This window comes from Equus caballus, chromosome 6 (assembly GCF_041296265.1).
Source record: "Equus caballus isolate H_3958 breed thoroughbred chromosome 6, TB-T2T, whole genome shotgun sequence".
Classification (NCBI taxonomy): domain Eukaryota; kingdom Metazoa; phylum Chordata; class Mammalia; order Perissodactyla; family Equidae; genus Equus; species Equus caballus.
Genome location: NC_091689.1, coordinates 39,621,140 through 39,632,155, shown reverse-complemented (window position 1 = coordinate 39,632,155; position 11,016 = coordinate 39,621,140). Strand labels below are relative to the sequence as shown.

General features: G+C 43.1%; 1 protein-coding gene across 5 annotated transcripts in view; it reads right to left on the bottom strand.

Annotated features, from left to right (window-relative positions):
- Window positions 1-1,255: 1,255 nt before the first annotated feature.
- Window positions 1,256-11,016, bottom strand: part of LOC138924625 (splicing factor, proline- and glutamine-rich-like) — a 61,507-nt gene continuing 51,746 nt past the window's right edge. For all 5 annotated transcript variants that reach the window (XR_011439630.1, XR_011439628.1, XR_011439629.1 and 2 more), the window contains one exon: window positions 1,256-2,186. The gene's annotated coding sequence lies outside the window, so the exon portion shown is untranslated. The remainder of the gene's footprint in view (window positions 2,187-11,016) is intronic.

The following is an 11,016-nucleotide window of genomic DNA, read 5'->3' as shown; positions in this document are numbered from 1 at the left end:
CAAATGAAATGTAAATGTTCTTCTGACGCTGTCTGTTTGCTCCAGACGGGAGACTAGGGACTGGAAGGATGTGGACAGCACTCCCTGAGACAGGATGAATCGATGAATGAACAACACTGTTGAAGGCATTTCCAATGGCAGATCCGCCTCCCTATGGACATTCCCAAGGACAATCACACCCAAGCATCCCTCCTCCGTCCTGCATCGTCTTCTGGGATTCTATCCAGGAATCACGGGGGCTTCTTGAACCCTGGGACCCACACCCACCACAGGTTCTCTTCTGTCTGGCAGCAAACCCCAGGCCTTGTCCTAATGGCTGCAGCCCACAGGCTCTGAACTCAGATCCTTTTCTTCACTTGAGGGAGACGTGTCATTCCCAGAGCTGGGCACACAGAGTGTCAGCCTTGGAGGAAATGCCTCCCTGGCCAGTGGCAGGTGGAAGAGCGCTGTGACGGAGTAGGATTTGGGGAGAGTCCTCCAGGTGTGGTCAGAAGGGGCCCAGCCAGGGCATTTGTCAGCAAGGTCTGGTTCGTGGACCTTGGTGGCAAAAGAGTGGTGGGGACAGCATGTTTTAGAGTTCCTGGCATGAGACAATCCACAGGATGGTCATGAAGTCAGAATCAGCCTAATGAGGTCCAGCTCAATCCACTGTCATCTCTTCCCTGACTGGCTCACTAATCCAGGAGTGATTTACAAGGGGGATATTCGTGTTCTACCATCTTTTCGTTGATTGGCAGGAGCTAGTATTCTTTACAAAACTTGTGTATTTTTACATAGGAAAGGATAGGTGAGTTCTGTAACAACCCTTCTTGCAAAGTTCTCACTAACGTATTGAGTCTCTAACAGAATCCACCGCTGGGAACTTCACAAAAGATCCTGACCTTTACTCTCTGGTTTTAGATCTTCCTGGTTGGTAAATTTTCTTGACTCCTGGCTCCTTTCCTGAGGTTCGTCCACTTAGAGCAATGTAGTACTGCAACGTCTTGCCACTTGAGAAGTAGTGGTTCAACTCTATGATGATGTTGGTCTTGCTTACTAAGTGTGTGTGTGTGTATGTATGTGTGTATGAGACTGTTTTCTGCATCTTGCCACGTGGGTCAGATTGACTCCTTTCCTTGGAAAAATTGTCCCTAACCACTTTCTCTGGGCTTTATTTTCACGTCTTGAACAGTGCTGTCCAACAGTAGAATTTCACACTCTATCTAATGAAATTTAAACTTTTTTAAAATACTGACATTTAAAAAAGTGAAAATAAACAAGTGAAACTAATTTTTAATGGTATATTTAAACCCATTATAACCAAGATATTACCATTTGTCCAGGCAATCTATATAAAAATTAATAGTGAGATAGTTCACTTTTTTTTTTATTGGGATCAACAAATCCATTTACATAGTCTCCATTTGTAAGTTGAAACTTCTTACATACGTGGTTTCTGTGTCCCCCACTCAGAACCTGGGCTGACTTGTTAGAGAGGAAATAAAGCAGAACAGGCATAAGTAACGATCACTGTCAATCCAGCTCAGCACAAACACTCACAACTGACAAAAAGGCTGTCCCTGACCAGGGAGTAGAGGTCCCTCGGGGTCACATGGTGGATCAGCTGGTTCAGCACCCAGGAATGCTGCTCTCTGTCACATGGGGTCTCTGTCACACTCTCCATCATGAGCCATGGGGTCAGGGTGGTAGGTGCACACAGCTTCCATGCTGGAGGCTGCCCCTTCCTCCGCAGGCCCGGGGAGAGAGGAATGTGGGGACTCTAGAGAGATGTCCTGAATCCTCTGATAATGGGGGCCAGAGGGAGGGAGGAGCAAATTGGCAGTCAGTGGGAAGAGTGAAAATTGGGGTGGTCACCGAAAGTGTTCATGATTCTCAAATGCTCAGAAAAGGGACTTCCCTGAGGGAGATCAGTCTACAGCCCAAGACAAGGGGCCCAGGCTGCTCTTCTTGAACAAGGATCCAAGCAGGGGAGAAGGCAGGAGGAGGATGAGCAGGAGAGACAGCAGGTGGGGTGCGGCTGGCTGGGACTCATCCTGCCGGGAGCTGCTGGCACCAGGGTCTCATCAGGTGCTGCAGGACTCTCTCAGTGGAGTTCAATGTGGCTGAGCTCTTGCTCATGTCTGTCAAATACTGGATGTTGGAGATGGTGGAGTTGAGTGTGAGGGCCTTCAGGTCGTGCCCCTTGGCTGCAAGAAGAGAGGGAGAGAGATGGCCATCACTGAGAGCTGGGCTGAGACCAGATCAGAGTCCTGAACTCAGTATCATCTGTTGCCTTTGCTCCCAGTGGAACCACCACCCAATGCTGCGCTCATCCAAGTTGAAGCCAGCATAATCTCAGCTCCTCCTCCCTCACCTGCCGGTAACACAAATTGCACCTACAGATTGCTCCTCAATGCATTCCTTCTGTTCATTCACGTCCCAGGTAGGTCTTATCTTTTCTCATCGGAACCAACACCCTAACATGCTCACTGGATGCATTGTCTAAAGGATGTTCTCTGCCTTGAACATTAGAAGCATTTTTCTGAAATGAAGATCTCACTAGAACACTCCTGCTCTAGCATCACCCATGGCTCCCTAAGTCCTTCAGGGTTAAGTTCAAACTTCTTGACCTGGCACTCAAAGCCCTTGCACATCTGGCTCCTGCTGACTCTTCAGCCTCATTGATGCATTCACTCTGAGTTAGGCTTTGTGCTTCAGGCAAACCAAATTCCTGTCACTTCTCCCGTACACTATGCTGTTTTTGCCTACAGGGCCATTGCTCATGCAATTTCCTCTGCCAGGAACACGCTCCACACCTTATTTCCCTATATAACTCCTACTCCTTCTTAAAGACCCCAATTGGGCAAAACTCCCTCCAGAGAGCTCTTCCCACCCAAAGGATGCCAGGTGCTTCTCCTCAAAACATCCCACCTTGTATTAGAATTTTCCATGACTTTCACAAGACCAGGGGCTCTCTGAGGGCTGTATCAGATTGAAATATTGGTATAATCCTTGTGATCAGCATGCTTGCCCTCAAAGCAGAATTGCACACCTCGGCTTCCCAGCTGCCCAGTAAGAATTGGTCAGTTGAGGTGTGGGGCTGGAGAGCTCCTCTGGGGAAGGAAGAGGGGCCCCCTAGGCTTGTGGTGGCTTCTGGTTGCTCAAGCAATGAGGAAGGAGGCAGGAACATGCTGCCCAGCTCAGGAGCTGTGGAAAGGGCTGTCGTCTGGGAGAGACAGAGACCCCACACAGTGGGTGAAGCCCCACAGGCTCATCTGCACTCCAACAGTGGCTATCCCGGGACAACCATTCACAGGTGAGCCATAAATGTGAGTGACAGAAGGAGGGATTGTGTGAGTAGAGGGATGTTCGATCCTGTGAGTGAGATGAACCCAAGAGAGACAGTGTGCTTGAAGAAGAGAGAGACGCAACAAAGAGATAGGTAGAGGCACAGACAGAGGGGATACCTGGATGGACAGAGGAAGAGCGGACAAATGGAGGGTCACAGGGAAAGCAGGAAGAACAAAGACAAGGAAGAGAAGTTGAGACATGGGAGGAAAGAGGATGGAAGGAGAGAAGAAGGACAAACAGGCGAACAGGCAGGAGGACAGTTGGACAGATTGATACCTGGACAGATGCTCGGGTGGATAGATGGAAGGAAGGAAGGAAAGAATGGAGGGAGGGAGGGAGGGAGGAATGAAGGATAGGAGGAAGAGAGGAAGGAAGGAGTCTGAGAGGAGGGAGAACTGGGAAAATCACCTGCCCAAGTTCAGAGGGTGCTTTAAAGGGAGGTTAAGGCCGAGAATACAGGACCCCTAACTCCCAGGCTTGTGTCCACCTGTCCCAATGCTGCCTGTTATTACTCGTAGAGATGAGCATATGGATGTAAAAGAAACCTTGAGCCCTACCCTCACAATACACAAAACTCAATTCCTGGACACTTTGACCTAAAGGGGAAAGGTAAAATAATGAAACTTCTAGAAGACAACATAAGAAAACATCCTCGGGACCACAGGGTAGAAAAAACTTCTCAAAGAAGACACACACACACTCTCCATACAAGAAATATCGGTAAACTGGGATTCATTAAAATTTAGGCTTTCGGTTCATCATAAGACACATTACAAGAGGGAATTTGCAAGTCACAGGATGCGAAGAGATTGTCCCAGTTCCAATATTCAACAAAGGATTCACATGCAGAATACAGAAAATCTTCAGCATATTTATTAGATAAAATGCAGTGAAAGAGATACATATTAATGCTGGTTATTTTAATGAGCCACATTTATTTTACAAGGACAGTGAACAAAGCAATCTGAAAAGCAGGGGGTGAAAAATGAACAGTAGATAAACAGAATCCCAGGAGGGTTTGGAAAAAGCAAGAGAAGCCCCTTACATAACAGTTCATTGGCCTTAGAAAAGGAAAGTACTACTGGATTCTGTTAGGAAGTCAGAAAGATTGAAATATCTAGTGGTTTCAGCGGAAAAATAAGATAGGAAAAAATAACTATGATAGTTATTTGATTTTCCTCCAAATGACTTTATCCCTTAGAGAGCAAGGCACTTTCCTTTTCAATCATCAACACATCAAAGTTTAATTTCCCTCCATTTAGCCTTTTTCGTGGCCATAGGTTAGAAGCAGAAAAGGGGCTCAGCAGGCTGAACCAGTCTGCAGACATACTCTGTCCTGTTCCACACTGGCTCACACACGTGCAAAGTGGTCGCTTCTCACAGGGGAAAATCCTGCAGGGCTGAGGGGCAGCCACCCCTTGGACCCTGTTTGTTTGTACCATTGGAAATTTCTCCTGATCCCCTACTCAAAAAGGAAGTGGGTGGGGGGTAGAATAAGAAGGCCATATATTTGAAGGAAATAGGAGAAAATATTTCATTGTGAGAGTAATAAATATTGCTTTTCAGAAGTCATGTGTATGTTGAAAGTCTATGTCTTAAGGTACCATAATGAAACAGTGTACACCTCATCTTCTCCCTCTTTTATCTGAGCATTAGGTTAAAATCCATGAAATTCCTAAGCTTAAAAAAACACACAAAAATCACAAGGAAAGTTTTGGAGGTCATGGATGTGTTCAGCACTTGGTTGTGGGGATGATATCATGGGTGTATGCATATGTCCAAACTAATCAATACACATATAGAAAACGTGTGCATTTTTTGTCTATTACTCATACCTCAACAGAGCTAAAAATTCAAATAAATTCCTAAGTTTACTTTTTGAGGGTGTATAAAAGTCAAAATTTCTAATAAAATTCAGATTCTTAATTTCTGAACATAAATAGCATTCCTGCTTTGATGGGTGACCCCACGACTCTCAAAAAAATCAAGAGCAATTGCTACTGTCAATCTCAGTGGAAGTTATTTTCAACACCTCACCCCCTCCTTTACACCTCATTATTTAAAAACCAAGGAAATAGTCTTCAGCTTTTAAAATGAAGGAGTAAATGAGTCAGCTTGACATTATACTTTATTCAAGATTTAATGTTAAGTAAAGGAAATAACTGAGCATGAGCAGAATCCCTTCTATAACTCATCTTTTCTCCTATGCTGATAATAAAAATGACACTCTACTGAAACATAGTTTGCATGATATATTCTCAAGTAAATATACTTAACTGCTGGACATTTTATTTTGAGATTCTTATTCAATTTCTTCATATTTATCTATAAAACTTATTTGGCATCTTTCATCTTTTTACCATTTTCATCTTTTTAACTTTCAAAGGTTTAACTTTCCAAGAGACTATTTTTTAATGACGAGCTAACTGATGAATTTGTGCACCAACTGTTTTTTTGAGACTGAATATACAAATGGACAAAGGCCAGATCATATATGACAGTATAACTCTGACCCCCAACGTGGGAAGCAAACATCCCAAGGAGCCAAATCACAGCCCCTGCAGCATTCAGCACAGAACAGTCAGCACTTGGTCAGTAACTGCCAGTTTCCAAAACTCTCGTTCTGCTTTCAACACAGGACCGCCAGAGAAAGTCACATATGCTCCCTAAACCATCACATAGGATGCCTGCCTTCTACTTAGTGAGCTCCAGCTTCCCCGTGTCAACAACTTCCAATCAGGCCACCCCTCCCCCACTCCCCTGACCTCTGTCACCCTCTCCCCTCCCTTTCCCTTCTCTCCTCTTCTTGTGCATGCAACAATCCTCTCCTGTCGCATTACAGTCTCTGCAATATTTTTAACGTGTGATAGAGCAGCTCCTCCCTCAGAGTTCTTCCTGGTCCATATTTTCCTAGCTTAGCTTATGCGTTTATTTTTTCCATGTAGGATCATTTATCTAACTCAACAGAAAAGCTCGTTAAAATTTTTATTGGCATTGTATTCAATTTATAAAGTAATGGGACTGACCATTTAATGAAACTTCCTAACTTAAAACATAGACTGACTTTCCATTTGCCAACTATTTTTAATTGAAATTTATAGTGTGATCGTTGTAGATTCTACACTGCTGCAAGGAATAACTCCAAAAGTTCCAGTGTACACTTTACCCAGTTCCTTACAATGATAACATTCTGCAAAACTATAGGACAATACCACAGCCAGCTTGTTGGCATTGATGCAATCCACTATCTTATTCAGATTTCTCCAGTTTTACTTGTACTAATTTGTTCCTGTGTACTTAGTTCTGTACAATTTTATCAGATGTGCAAGTTTCTGTATCCATCACAGCTAAAATAATGACCAGTTTTATCACTACAAGGTATTCTTGTATTGCCTATTAAAAAATCGACGGATGTTATTTTTTAGAGCAGTTTTACGTTTACAGCAAAATTTAATGAAATACACAGTGTTCTCATATAGTCCTTGCCCCCACATATGCATAACCTTTCTGTTGTCAATATCCCTCATCAGAGTAGTATACTTTTCACAATTGATGAACATACATAGGCACATCATTATCACTCAAAGTCCATAATTTACATTAAGGTTCACTCTTGGTGTCAGAGATCACTAAGGTATAACTCTGTGGTCCATTTCTGGATTCTCTACTCTGTTCCATTGATTTATGTAGCTGTCCTACAATGAAAATGATGATGCTGTGATTACAGTATGTACAAGGCAATACTAAATATTGTTAAAGTGTTTACTGCCGCATTATTCTTCCTGTCACGATTGTTTTAGCTACTCTCAGCTATGTGCCTTTCTATATAAATTTTAGAAAAAGGTGTCTCTGTCTACAAACTGTGGTGGAATTTTTATTAGAATAATATTAGACCTATAGATCAATTTGGGGATAATTGAGACCTGTACTCATTATTCTATCCAGTAACATGGTGAGGACTGCAGAATTCTCAGCACATAACAACTCCTTCCAAACCCCTACACCAGGAGGAGACTCAACCAAACTCTGGTGTGGCTTCTAGCTGCATAAGTCTGTGTAACCGGAATGACTCCAGCCCACCATTAAAATGCCTTCCTGAGAGCTCAAAGCTGACAGAAAAATTTGCTATTTATTTTAGTCAACACCCAATTATAGGCCTCCGATCCCCCTTCTTAGAGTATTTACTAAAGAGGGCTTACAACTGTAGATATGTATCTCTCACAATTCTCTAAAGGACCTAAGAGCCACTCCTTTGAAATACGATCATTAAGACAGATAGAAACTCTTTCTCTCAACTTCTGAGTGAGGATAGAATCCTAACTTTGATAACTGCAAAGTAACGAACACAGTGGGTCTAATCACAGTTACACTGACCAACCTTTGTACTTTTTCACTTCTTTGACTCTACTGAGCCCCTCAACCCTCCTCCTTCATTCCCTCTTTAAAATTCTAGATTCACCTCCGTACAAATCTGAGCGCAGCTCAGCTTCTGTCAGCCATTATTGAATAAAATCTGCTTTCACCACTTTAACTAATTTCTGCTGCATTTGTCTTTGACAATAGTAAGTCTCTCAATTTATTTACATCTTCTTTAATTACCATAATCGGTATTTGATAATTTTCAGCATCAGATCCTGTACACGTGTTCTTGAATTTATGCCTGAATATTTCATGTTCTTCAGAGTGGTTTTCAACAATACAGCATTTTCAAGTTTATCATCTGCAGGTTCATCATTAGTTGTAGAAATAAAATTGTCTTTTGTGTGTTGATCTTGTACTTTGTACTTGGTGAACTTTTTGTACTCATGTATTAGTTCTGATTTTTTTTTTTGTAGATTCCCAGAGTTTTTTTACACAGACAACAATGAAACTAGGAATGGTTACATTTTTTCCTTTCTAAACTCTATGGCTTTTATTTCCTTTACTTCTGTTATTGCCAGAAGCTTCAGTATTTTGTTGAATAAGAGTAGTGAAAGTGGTATTCCTTTCCTTGTTCCTTATTGTGGGGAGAATCATTTAGTCTTTCCCTGTTAAGCATGAAGTCAACTGTGCATTTTCTGTAGATGACCTTCAACAAGTGAAAGTAGTTTCCATCTATTTCAAACTTGCTAGAAAATTTTATGACAAACAGGAGTTGGATTGTATCAAATGTTTTCTCTACATCTCTTGCTTATTAACAAGTCTTGCCCTTAAACAAATAGACAGCCAGTTATTTCTCTGGCAAAAATTGGTTTATCTGGGATTAGCAAAGAATAGCCATTTGGAGTGTGCAACCATGGCAAGCCATGCAGGAACACCCAGCAAGGAAGAGAGGAGAAGCTCTTTTATCTCAGAGTAGGGAAAACTGTGGGGGCTATTGGACACAGTCTTGAGGGCAGTGGCTTTTCATCGGCAGAGTTGTGACAGTCTCTCCTTGGGTTAGTTTCTGACTGGTCAGGAAGAGAAAGTCTTTATTCTTCCTGTTGCACTGCGCCTTTGACATAGGGCATGAGAACTCCCTCTATTAGCCTTCCAACACTATTTCAACTACGTTTCCGTTTATTAACTTTCACATGTCCCCATTTTGATTGCGATCTTTCTCTGAAAGCATTGTTGATCTGCAGTCAGATTTTTCCACTTTCAGTAGCCTCTTGTCCCTCGATGCCAGGAAGGAGCTTCTCTGGGAGTCATGTCCCAGGTTGGAGGAAAAACACACAGATTGGAAACCTATTGTGGCCACATTTGAGGAACACGGAGTGAGAGGAGGGAGAACTCTCTGGCACTTTTTACCTGAAGTTTGCATGTTATCAAGATCATAGGCATTGGAGATGATCTGAAGTGTCATGTCATCCTCAAAGGTTTGGCAGACAAACTTCCAACAGACCTGGTCCGGACACCTTGGAAACCTTCGCATCAGATACTGTCTGCTTCCATTTGGAGAAATCTTTATTTTTAAGTCACCAAATGAAGTGCAGTTCCCCCCAGAGTTTGTGCTTTCTTCAGGTGTGTCGCATGAATCCAAGTCTTGAGTTTTGTGGCAAAAAGCTTGGCTAGCAGCGCCCGATCGAGGAAAATACTATCATCTTGGTTGAGTTTTGTTAGTTTGAAATTTTTGGTAAGTTGTTCCTTGTTTTCAAGTTGTTAAATTTATGAGAATGGAGCTGTTTATATTATTTTCAATGGCTGAAGAACCTGCAGTGATCTATCCCTCTAGTGTGTCTCAGGACTTTGAGGGTGAAGAGGCTTCCCCAAAGCTTCTTGAGGCAGAACCCTGTTTGCTGTTGGCCCCTAACAGCTTGAGTGCATCTGGGTTGGGGAGGAGACAGAGACTTCCAAGAACAAGTTGTTTCTTCTTGAAGGAATGCTGAAGATGCCCAAAGTATGGTACTTTGACATACAAATTATTTGGAGCCAAAAGCAATCGAGAGCCAGCAGATGCAGGAAAAACTCTTGATCTCCACCTTGACTGCTTTAAATGAAGGATAGACTTCCTCTTTGGAAAGGAAATTTATGTTTATAAAGGAAATTTCCATTAGTAAAAGCATCTGCACCAGAAAGAGAATGACTCTTAGGGAATTTTTTTTGAGGAAGATTAGCCCTGAGCTAACATCCATGCTCATCCTCCTCTACTTTATACGTGGGATGCCTGCCACAGCATGGCTTGATAAGTGTTGTGTAGGTCCGCACCTGGGATCTGAACTGGTGAACCCCAGGCCATCAAAGCAGAATGTGTGAATTTAACCCGTGTGCCACCAGGCCAGCCCCTACAGAATTTTTTTTTTTTTTTAGGAAGATTAGCCCTGAGCTAACTGCTGCCAATCCTCCTCTTTTTGCTGAGGAAGACTGGCCCTGAGCTAGCATCCACACCCATCTTCCTCTGCTTTATGTGTGGGACACCTGCCACAGCCTGGCGTGCCAAGTAGTGCCATGTCTGCACCTGGGATCAGAACCGGCAAACCCCAGGCCACCAAAGTGGAACGTGCGCACTTAACCAGTGAACCATCAGGCCAACCCCTAGAGAATTTTTTTAACTGAGAGATTTATCTGCATAACAAGGCAAGCTTTATTTATTATACATTTTCTCCCCTCATCTTCCCATAATTTTTCTTCAGCCACTTCCTGCTGCTGCTCACCCAGATGGCTCCCTGCTTCCAAGCTCCCCCATGTGCACCCAGTGTGGACTGGACTTTCAACTGGCAGCTGGTGTGGAGCTGCCTGCTCGAGGGCTGCAGAGCACCATCCTAAGTCTCATCCCCAGCATGACCTACCTGGCCAGCAATACTCAGGATCTGCCACCACTGCACAGGATTGGGGCAGCTGCACTGATGGTTCAGATTGTGGGCAGTACCCAGCCCAATTCCCACTCACTTTTGTTGACCACACGCCTGTGCTGTTTGCAGATGGTACAGATTTAAAAGAGAAGTCATATCCTGTCGTTAAAGTGGAACTGTCGGGCTGACTTGAGGGATTTTTCAACACCTGTAAAACTAAAGAGAAGCTGGGAGAATTATCAGAAGAGTTCTACAAAAATGAACTACTATCGATTGAAATGTTGAATATACATGTGCCTGCAGTTGCTAAATTGAGATGTCTTTTAGATAGTTCTCCTAGGGAAGATTTACTAGACATTCTGACATCACTTATCCAAACAAGCAACAAAAATGCTCCAAATTTTAGATACTGTGACTCTGGAGGAAACTGTCCAAG